Source organism: Bidens hawaiensis, unplaced genomic scaffold, assembly GCF_021521415.1.
Source record: "Bidens hawaiensis isolate Kalapana, Puna unplaced genomic scaffold, B.hawaiensis_p1.1 tig00018924_1, whole genome shotgun sequence".
NCBI lineage: Eukaryota > Viridiplantae > Streptophyta > Magnoliopsida > Asterales > Asteraceae > Bidens > Bidens hawaiensis.
Genome location: NW_027492873.1, coordinates 154,939 through 166,428, shown reverse-complemented (window position 1 = coordinate 166,428; position 11,490 = coordinate 154,939). Strand labels below are relative to the sequence as shown.

Genomic DNA, 11,490 nt, shown 5'->3' with positions numbered 1-11,490 from the left:
TATTATGTTTCTCATTTGTAGCGTTTTCAAATCATGCAAGGATTTGATGTTATTCTTTTGCTTAAAATTGTTCATGCAATTATCTTACTAAAAACGATATTCGTTAATAATTACTTTTGTTTTAAGTTTATTTTAATTTCGGGACGAAATTTCCAAAAAGTTGGGGATACTGTGACATTCGTCAAATTCGGGTTTTGGATTTTCTTTCTTGTTTTATTTTAATAAATTATACTTCATACCCGTATTGTATTGTAAACTCGACCCGGTAATTTTATTAATCATTTAAGTCGATCTTTAAATTTTTCACGTACTTAGTTCATCAAAACCCGTCATGTAGGCGTGTACTAATTGTTGTTCATTTAACATAAAAATTAGTTATAAATTGTAAAGGGTAATTCTTGCCATTTTTCAAATCTATGTTAACTTTTCCCTAAGTTTAATGCCCTTTAATATAATATTTAGAATTTTAAGGGGCCTTTATGTAAATATGTAATATATATATTAAGGAAAAACCCTAACCCTAATCTCATTATACTTTCAGCCCCCCTTTTAGTCGTTTTCCGTCGACGGCGATTCCGGCAAGACAACCGGCGACGTGATCTCCGGCCACCCTTTTTCCCTTTTCCGACACCGGCAACACCACCACTCACCCTTTTCCCCTTTCTCCGACACCGGCGACATCCCTCTCCTTCCCTCCCCCGTTTTTCCGGCGAGTCCTCTTCTCCGGCGGCCGGAGCGGCGACCCGGTAACCGTCCTCTGTTCTCTCCGTCTCTCGCCGTGCACCGCCTCTCTTTCTCTCTTGCTGCACTCTATCTCTCTCCCTGTTCTCTCTCCGTCTCTATCTCTCTCTCTCACGCTCTCGCTCTTTCCGTCTCTCTCTCTCTCTCTCTCTCACTCAACTTTAAAAAGTGTTTCAATTAACTCACTCAATTTTCATATTTTATAAGATTAAAGGTTTTAATATGTTTTTTAGCGTTTTTTTTTTCACATATGAAATCTTTTTATCTTTTTTTATGTTGATGTTGAGTGGTGACGCGATTTTATTTTTTATTTTTGAATTTTAAAATAATTAACGTTTTTTATTTTTTTTCAAAATATAACTACATATATTGCAAATTCCGACCCCACATCTTATCCTCCATTTCTTTCTTGACGCAACAAAAAAGTCGGTGAGACTCGATTTGAAGATTTAATGACCCAAATTGAAAAAAAGTATACATGAGTGACCTAATTGGAACACTTTTTGAAAGTTGGTTACTATTCTATGAGATATTCCCTATTACATATATTAGGGTTAATTAAAATTTTAGTTTTGAAGAAAATTAACCAAAAGATGACTAGTGTCCTCAGTTATTTTAGTTTATTAGAATAGGGAGATTTTCATGTTTTTATTTGATCATTTTTGTTTATATGTTAAAATTAAAATTAGAATGAATAATTATGTTGAAATTTGCTAATTGAATTAGAGAATTAGAAATGTTTAAATTTGATTTGTAGGTATTATATTGAAATTTTTATTATGTGATAAATCTTAATGATCCTAACCATTGAAACAACCTAAACCATCAAAACGACCCGAATAGTAAGTCTATTGAAAAAAATTCCAGGATAACCGCTATTAACCGGTAGTGGAGGTAGATGAAAATTCGGGGCGGAGATAGCAATTCGAATATAATATTTTGTTACCGGCTCGGATGGAATGGATGTATCCATTCATATAATACTTTGTCCCTTCACCTGTGGATCCTCTCAAAACCCTAGATATTTTCGCAGGTAAGTTTCTACATTCGAATTCATTCCTTTGTGTGTGTTATTTTGTACCATCCAATTTTCTTTCTTTCTATTTCTATTTCTAATTCTAAATTACCCAGGTTTCGTTTCCCTGCTAGATAATAATAATCGTTTAATTATCATTTGTGTTCATCAAATAATCCCTGAAATTTGTTATCATTATAACTTTTTTTGTAGGCATTTGAATCCAAAGTCATCAATACAGATATTGTTCTCCCAAAGAATTCAGAAGCAGCTAAATCTTACCAAACTGTTTCATCTGGAAAACCTTTGCTTATCGATTCAGACTCCGCAAACCCCGCACATTCTGCAAAGTTACCGATCGATCCGTGCTTGTTCAACGATCATAGAACAATTGCAGACCTTCCTCCCGCATTAATATCCGAGATTTTTAACTGTCTTGATCCAAAGGAGCTCGGGGTTGTTTCCTGTGTCAGCCCGTCTTTGTACCGAATCGCGTCCGATCACCACGTTTGGAAGCACTTTTACTGCGAGAGATGGGGGACTCCCCGCTGCAGTCCCCGTCTCTCAAAATCCCCGAGTCTTCAAATGAAAACTCGTGGAAATCGTTGTTTGTTGAACGCGAGTTTCGTAGCAAAACGTTTATGGGCCGGTACAACGATCGATACCATGTATGGGCACACGGACCCTGTTCGCACTCTTTTCGTTTTGATTTCACGAAAGATTGTAATAACTTCTGGTTACGACTCGGTTATCCGAATGTGGGATATTGAGGATGGGTATTCGATCGCATCGTCTCGACCTCTCGGCTGCACGATTCGGGCTGTTGCTGCCGATTCGAAACTGTTGATTGCTGGTGGCTCGGATGGGTTTATACACGGATGGCGAGCAGAAGAGGGTCACCTGCATTTGTTTAACATTAAGGGACCACAAAACCAGAATACCGAGTTTCGCGTTTGGGAACATCAAGGCCCGATAACGTGTGTCGGGCTGGATTGCTCGAAATTCTACAGCGGGTCGTGGGGACATGACGCTACGCGTGTGGGGACCGCATGTCACTCGAGTGTGTGAATGTTTTGATGCATAATGATTGGGTTTGGAGTCTGGTCCCACATGATGATACTGTAGTTAGCACTTCTGGCTCTGATGTGTATATATGGGAAACTAATAGTTTTGAACTTAATGTTATTAAAAGAAGCGCATGTCGGTAACAGCGTATTCATTAGCTAGAAGTCACACCGGTAATTTTGTCTTCGCTGGTGGTGAAGATGGTGCTATACATATGTTTGAGATTGTCAGTCACACGTGTGGTTCAGTTCGCCAGCTGGCAACGTGGGGTCCACACACAGGTCCGGTTTTATTCACTTTCGTTTGAGTTTCCGTGGCTTGTTTCTGCTTCAAGTGACGGGAAGCTTTCGCTTATTGATGTTAGAAGGTTGTTGAAGAATATAAGATATGATTCGATTAAGGTTATTAGAAAACGTGATTTAGATCGTAAGAATATGGAACCGCCACAAAGGATGTTGCAACGGGTCGGGCGGGAGTTTGTTTTGTGTTGGGATTGGCGCAGAACCGGATAATATGTGGTGGGGAAGAGGGTACAGTTAGGATTTGGAATTTTTCGCAAGCGTTTGAAATGGCGAAACGAGTGTCGGCTTTGAAGGCGTTGCGTGTTGAGAATCGAATGAGGAGGCGGAAGCTTCAAAGTGAGATGGATAGTAAAGGTCAAAGGTTGACCCTTGCGTGATTGCTGCGAAGAGTCAGATGAGTGGTGAGAGGAATGGTGTGTGGTATACTAAGCGTGGGTTGACTCGCAAGGTCAAGGGTTGACTCGCAAGGTCAAGGTCAACAGGCTAATTACGCTGGTTGAAGATTTTACTTTATGTTGCATACACCATTGGCTTCCTGGTAAAACTTTTAGACATCTGTTTTAGAAAACTTTTTTTTTTGTACTGCATTTTGATTTTAGACCTTTTGCATTTATTTAACAAATAAAACATCAGAAAACTTGGCTTCAGATTTTGTCTTTAAATTTAGCTAACTAGTTCTGTAAAATGGACCAGACATGCGGGTTTGGTTAGGATTGGAACTAGTTATTTGACTCGTGTACTTAGGGTGGTTTTGGTGCATTTAACTTGCTTCATTTTTAGTAAATGTTATGATTTGGCTTGTAACAGGGTAAAACACGATCCAAAATGAATAAGTAAACGAGTTGAAATTGACACATGACTTGTTATGAGATTAAGATAACTACATTAGTAAATGCGCTTCGTATAGCATGTATCTATATGTAGCGATCATAGCCCAATCTTTAAAGGATGTGTTAATTTGGGCAAATATAAGTTATATATGGGTTGCCTCAAATTAGACATGGTTAACCGTGTCATTATTTGTTTTCCCGCCACCTACTCGCTGTGGCCTGCACCACTCCACGATGGTCGCCGCTACCACTTTACCGCTGATGCTGCAACCTCCACCATTGTTGTCCACTCCGTCAACACCACCACAGTTTTTACCTTTATTAAACTGAGCACCTCCCATTCTAGAACTCTTATTTGCTGGTAGATTTCAGTAATTCTCATTTCCCATTACTAGTATATACCTGCGTGATGCGGCGGCGATAACAATATATGACGCCATACTCGTTTTCTTTTAGTTTGTTAATTCTCTTAAGATATATTGTGTAGTCTATCTAGACGTGCACAAAAAAACCGGTTCCGGAACCTAACTGGTGGAACCGAACCGGAACCGGTTCCAGTTCCCAACCCGGTTGGTACAATACCCGGTTTGGGTATTTTTGTACCCGAAAATCGTACCCGGTTCTCCTATTTGTATGTCAGTATCAGTTCCAACCCGGTTCCTACCCGGTTCTTAATTGGAACCGGTTCGGTTCGTACCTGGAAAAAACCGGTTCCGACGGGTTTTTTTTGAAGGGTCAAACAAAAGTCAAACTAGCCGTTGGAACCGGTTTCCAACGGTAATATAGCCGTTGGAACCGGTTTTTTAGACACCAATTAGCCGTTGGAACCGGTTCCAACGGTAATATAGCCGTTGGAACCGGTTTTTGAGACAATAGATCCGTTGGAACCGGTTTCCATCGGTAATATAGCCGTTGGAAACCGGTTTTTGATGCCCAAACCTATATTTAACTTGTTCTCCGCCACTTGTTTTTACCACCAAACTCAAAAACAAACTAAAATACTACTCCTTTAGCAAACCCGTTCCTTTACCCGACCATCCAACTAAATATTATTATGGCACCCATCAAAAAAACTAACAAGAAGGCTAAGAAGAGTGCTTTTGTTGCCCCCGATCCTGTTACGGAGGACCCAAGGGTTGTTACGGTAGTCAACCATTCTATCCGCCATGGCTCGTGATTTGCTTGCCGTACAAGCCTCAACGGTTGCTTCCGACTCGGTTTTTTCTCTTAGTGGGAGGGTGTTATCTATGCGAAGAACAAAACTAACACCCGAGTCTCTAGAGGTTTGCATTTGCCTAAAGGACCATTTGGATGCGGTGGATCGTGTACAACACAAGGCGAACTTTGAAGACGAAATACCAATAGAGCGTCATATTCATGATGAGGAGGCGGAGGACGGGGTTTCTTCCGATAACGAAGACGAGGGTGAAGACGAGAATGAAGACGAAGAAGAGTTGTAATTATTTGTTTTGGTAAAATTATTTGTAACTTGTTCAACTAATATTTAGTTTTGATTTGTTTTATTATAATTACTTTTGTTACTCATGATTAATTTTTGTTACTTTTTTTAATAACGACGAACATTTTATTTATTTAAAAAATAACTATTACAAACATTATTAAAACATAAACGATACTAAACATAACAACTAAAACATAAAAAACAAAGTCCGTCGTTTTAATCCGGGAATACTTATTTTTGGGTTGTAGAGCCGGACGACTCTCCCACTTCCGTTTTTTTAGCTTCCAACCTTCTTTTCTCTCGACAATACTTATTCGTATGTTTTCGTAATGTCGAGTTGGACCCTGCTTTAAGAAACTTCGAGCAATATTTGCAACGTTCCAACTCATGTGAGTCGGTCATGAGACACAAATCGTAATGAACCCAAACATCGGGGCATCTTGTTGTTTCGATCACCATAACAACGTCATCATTAGTTGTCATTTGTTGTCGGTTTAAGGTTAATTGTGGTTTGGAGTGTGTTTTATAGTTTTGGAATTGGTTTAACAAGTACACAAACAAACCTTGCTATTTAGAGTGAAAAAATAACCTATTTATAGTTAAAAAACCGGTTCCAACGGTCAAAAACGGCTATATAGCCGTTGGAACCGGTTCCTAACGGCTATGATATTTAAATTTCAAAAAAAACCGGCGGAACCGGTTTTTACGTAAAAACCGGTTCCGGTTCATACCCTACCCGGTTCTTAAAAGTTAGCATATCTGGGCATCGGTTCGGGTCGGGAACCGAACCGGTTCTTGATTGGAACCGGTTCCATTTTACAACCCGGTGTGAAAAAACCGGTTTCGAACCGGTTCGGGTTTTCCAGTTGAACCCGATTTGTGCACGTCTAAGTCTATCTATATCACAAGCCTTATAGATCTCAATTAAAAAATAACAAACACATGAATAACAAAACAAACAAGGTTTAATTTACACTTTCTGCAACACATATTACAAGCTTTTATAACCATAATTCATCTATAGACAAGTATGTTCAAACAAGAAAAAGGTGCAACTTTTAAACAAGATCTAAAACATCTTGGTTGCCGACAAACTTTATATACCTCATATTGAATGTGTACATTTACATATTTTTAAAACAATTGAATCCCAAGTGCTAACCGAAACTTGCTCTGTAAACAACAACGAGACCTCGTATTTGCAGCTATGTAACTAAAAAGGCTAATGCAACTATGCAAATAACTTGAAAAGGTAATCTCACACTTAAAAGATAAACATACCAAATCAACATGAGATGGTGCAGATCCAAATGCAGCAACACAATATCCCATAATAATTATGTTGTGCTTCAATCACCTGGTTTAAGTGATTATATAAACATACACTTAAAAAACTTACATCAAAGTCATAAAATCTCATAAAGATACAAAGATAATCATTTAGTAACCTCAAGGCAGTCAATATATGTGGCAACTATGTCCTTGTTTTGGGGCAGTTCCCTAATTTTGTTCAGCTCTAAAATGAATGTCAACAAACTGCAATTAGATATAATACATTAAACACATACAAATATATGAAACGGAATGATTCCACTTGTGTACGATTACTATTACCTCACCAGGATACATAGTTCAAATTGTTGTCTATCGTCTTTCACCTTCTTTTTACCTTTAAAAGGCAACAATAACCAACTATATGCATGATCCAAACCAGTTTGACATAAATTATTCACCAGAATTCAAAGTTGACTAAAAAGCGTATTTGACCCTAGAAAAGTCAAATTTTAAAAGCTTTCCCAAAAAAACTTTAAAAACTCATTCGGCTCTATTATAAAAGGAACTTAGAACTGAGTTTTTTTTACCAAAATAGGGTGTGTGGAAAAATTATTTACCAAAATAGGTTATTTTAAAAGTATTTACCAAATTAGGTGATTTTTGAAAACCCTATTTTTCTCACTCTTATTTTTATTAGAGAAAAATATTTTCTTTACAAAAATCTTATCTAAAATAAGATAGAAGTAATATAAAAAAACAAACTGAATTGAAAATTTTTAATTTTTTTTTCATCTCGTTTTCTTCAAATTATTATTTTTTTTAAAGGTATTTTGAAAAGTTAGTAACTATAATAGAAAACAATTGTAAACAGCTTCCTCAGTTCCTCGCAATCGAATTGACATTTCATTACTAGGTGGTAGACTTGATGTTTTAAAATAATAAAAAATCTTATGTTGTTTTTAACTATACAAAACGTTTATTAGAATATATATATATATATACACATACATATATATACACACACAAAAAGCACTTTTAAATTAAGGGATAGAAAATCTCGACTAAAAAATAGTACATGGTTGTAAACCGAGTCGGCTTTGCGAAGCTCGTTTACATATATATATATATATATATATGAACTTTTTCGAATCCGTTTTAATCAAGCGTACTTCAAACAAGCGGCAAGCGGCGAGCCACAAACATTTAAAACATCCCTATAGTTTTTTCAAGCTAATCATTTTCTCTTTATTAAGTTAAAAAGACGTTTATTTGAACTCTCTTAGATTATTTAAAATTTTTTTATTTTTTAATAGATACATAAACAATAGTGTTATAATAACAAACATAAAATGAATTAGCTAACACTTTTCTAGAATAAATCTAGGTCTAAGAAACTTAAAGAAAAACGTAATGAGAAATAAACATGTAAAATTTATTATTTAATTTAATATTATGGTCCATTAATTTAGATAAAAATAATATTATAGAAAGTTTTCATACCCAATAAGGTTAGGAATGAGAAAAATAGGGGTTTTCAAAAATCACTTAATTTGATAAATACTTTTAGAATCATCCATTTTGATAAATAATTTTCCCACTCACCCCATTTTGGTAAAAATCTCCTTAGAACTCTGATCGACTACATCACAAAAAAGAAAAAGAAAAATAAATGAACGATAGAAATTATCTTCGACAATGGTTTACGCTAATCAACTGCATCAAAATCGTTTATGCTCATTTATGTTTGTTAGATTACGTTCGTTCAAGTTCGCTTGTTTACATATTCATTTAAATTTATAAGACCCGTTACACTTTAGTCTAATTTTATAGTTACCGTTACAAGTTAGTCTAGACTTAATATTTTTTAGGTCCAACGTATTTATGTCCATGTGTACTTTTAATTGGTGTTTGCTCTATTCATTCTTCTACGTTCAGTTACGTTCGTGAACCATTCGCTTATACTATTTACGCACGCACATTGACGAACGCTTATACTATTGCGTTCGTCCATGTGAAAACCTAATGTTTTCACATCTTTTTTGAATGAAAAACCTAAAACACAAAAAATCTTCTAGTGATGATGAAAGAAAAATGATAACGATATATAAGATATTGTATCATAATTTTTAAAAACGTATCATATAAGAACCTAATAAAAAAGGGTAAAAGTTGCATAAATTAAACTTACATGTTTCTCATTTTTAGGGGCGTTCATGCTTCAGTTTAAAACGGTATAACCGGTCATTGATTTGGTTTCACGGTCGGTTTTGGTTTTTACTATCGGTCGCACGATTTTATAATTTTCAAACGGTAGAAATTGGTTCGGTTTGCGGTGTATCATTGATTTACATTTTGACAGGCCTCCCTATCGACCCGGGTTGAACCGAACCAAACGATGCCTTTTTTAAAAAGCTCATTTTGACCTGAACCAACAGACACCTTTTTAAAATGACCCGTTTGAACCTGAACAAAACTGATACCATTTAAAAAGGCCTGTTTTGACCTGAAAAGAGACGCATTTTTTAAAATGGCACCTTTTGACATGAACCAAACTGATACATTTTTAAAGCAACCCGTTTGACCAGAACAAAATCAATACCTTTTAAATCGCTTTCTTTTCACATGAAACGAACCGATACCTTCTTAAAACGCCCCCTTTGACACGAACCAAACGGATACCACTAACACAACTTATAAATCAAAAGAAGAGTGTGACTAAATCAAAAGAAGAGTGTGACGATGGTGCACCATGACTCATAAGAAGAATATGAATTAAATGAGAAAATGAACAAAAAAAGTTTGTTCGATTAAAGTGAGCCATGAAATAACATAATTAAAGTATCTACACAAATTTCAAGACATACCTCATTTACTAAATGTTGTTTCGCCTTATCATTGATAAATTTTTGTAATCTAGGAGAGCAATGTGCCAAACTATAGTAAGTCAAAACCATAAACTTGTATGTTGTCCAATCTACAGTTCGTATTAACATATGCACCTGAAATTTACAAAAATAACACAAAAAATAACATGTATACTTTGGTGGTTCATTTAAGCATTCTCTCCAAAGCTTTCAGAAACTCAAGAAACCTCTTTTTAGCCTTAACAAACTATTCATGAATAATAAAATATACTTAAAACTACAATAACAAATTTATGATGTAATAAAATCAACTTAAAAACAAAATCTGCAGAAACAAAATTAGTGAACCGATATTGTAATACATGCTGCAGATACTGAGCAAGCTTATGCCTTCAGGTTATAAGAGAGACAACTGCTCGATCAACTTCACTGCTCGACATCATCAATAACATAGCTGCACCAACATAAGAATAAAAACATGCAGGAATCCAACATTCCAACTTGAGCTATGAGATAAAACAAAACGTGAAATGAAATTAATATTGTAAAAAAGAATGAATCGAGTGAGGAAATATGCGAAATTACATGTAATCAAGACATCAAGTGATGTTATTTACAGTGTCTAATCTTTTAGCCATCTAATTAACCAACTTTTTTCACACAAAATTAGTTTGAACAGTTTCTTAAAACCTATCACTTTTTAAAACTTTTCAAAACATCCCCGAAATCATCATAAAGCATGCATTTCGGTTCTTAAACGTTCAACCATCAATACACGATTAATCCTTTTCAAGAACTTTTAACTTTTTTGTACGTGTTCAGACCCACAAGCATAAATAAAAGGTTTTATGAACCCTCCTTGAGCGTTAAAACATTTTTATGCTATCTACATGACTTATTAGACCCAAACCGGCACGAACCATCACAACCGACCAACACACAGAAATTAACTCAACAGAAGAACAAAAATAACTCAAAACAACAAACATAATTAACAGTGGCAAAACCAACATTAAACACACACCATTCAAGGCAAGCAGTACATGTATAGCGTCATCTCTTCGAGAATGCATAGAATATGCTAAACATACCAGCAACTGTTATTTGGTTTTATTTTTTTAAAATGACCAAGTATTCTTAAAGAAAATACATACAAACAACTCCATATTCCTAAATTGAAAAAATAAACAAAAAAATGTTGAAAGGTCTGTTTCAAGTTTAAAACAGTGAACCCAACCATTAAGCCAAATCTGCTTTTGTTTTTCTTTTTTCAGTATAAACGCGTTTAACATATATCCATTTGCTCTGGTTTTGACAAAGCATTTGGATATTTCGTAGACATATTGACAATATTTATAAAAGATATATTGGATATGTGAGAGAAAAAGTCTGAAAATTTCTTGAAGATTGCTACTGCTAATTGTGTCAGATTATGGCTTTAAGATGACACCAAACCTTCTTTTACACAAAGGACCCTAATTAGCTTCAAGAACTCACCACAGGTCATATTATGATTCCTTTCTACTACATATCAACCTTTGAGAGTGAGTTCTTACCAAAATGACAGGGAATGACTTCAAATGAGTATGCATCCTCGCCCTCGATTGCGTTCCTTGACAGTCGAATATCCCACCAAAATCAAAGCCCTAGATAAAACAAATTACATGGACATAAACAGATTTACATGAAAAAGAGCTGATTTGAGGGAAGAAAACAATTACCTTTTGTGTATATTGTAGATCGATTGAAAACAAATTTACACGAAAGAATTTGATACGAACCCATCACACAAGAAGGGTTGGGTCACAGTCAAAGCTATTTATTGAACCTAGTCAAAGTCATCTATAAGGAGTCAAAGTCGCTTAATTAGGGGGGTCAAGTGCTGAATTAGGGGAGTCAAAGTCAAGAGGCGTATTTAGTGGAGAAACTCACATTG

General features: G+C 35.6%; 1 long non-coding RNA gene and 1 pseudogene across 1 annotated transcript; one reads left to right on the top strand and one right to left on the bottom strand.

Moving 5' to 3' along the window:
- The first annotated feature begins 1,700 nt into the window (after positions 1-1,700).
- Positions 1,701-4,265, top strand: LOC143557355 (F-box/WD-40 repeat-containing protein At5g21040 pseudogene; annotated as a pseudogene).
- A 2,208-nt stretch (positions 4,266-6,473) lies between these two features.
- Positions 6,474-11,274, bottom strand: LOC143557352 (uncharacterized). Its single transcript, XR_013139557.1, has 3 exons — positions 11,091-11,274; positions 9,555-10,008; positions 6,474-7,084 (listed from the first exon to the last, which is right to left on the bottom strand). It is a non-coding gene; the product is annotated as an uncharacterized LOC143557352 (long non-coding RNA).
- Positions 11,275-11,490: the final 216 nt, after the last annotated feature.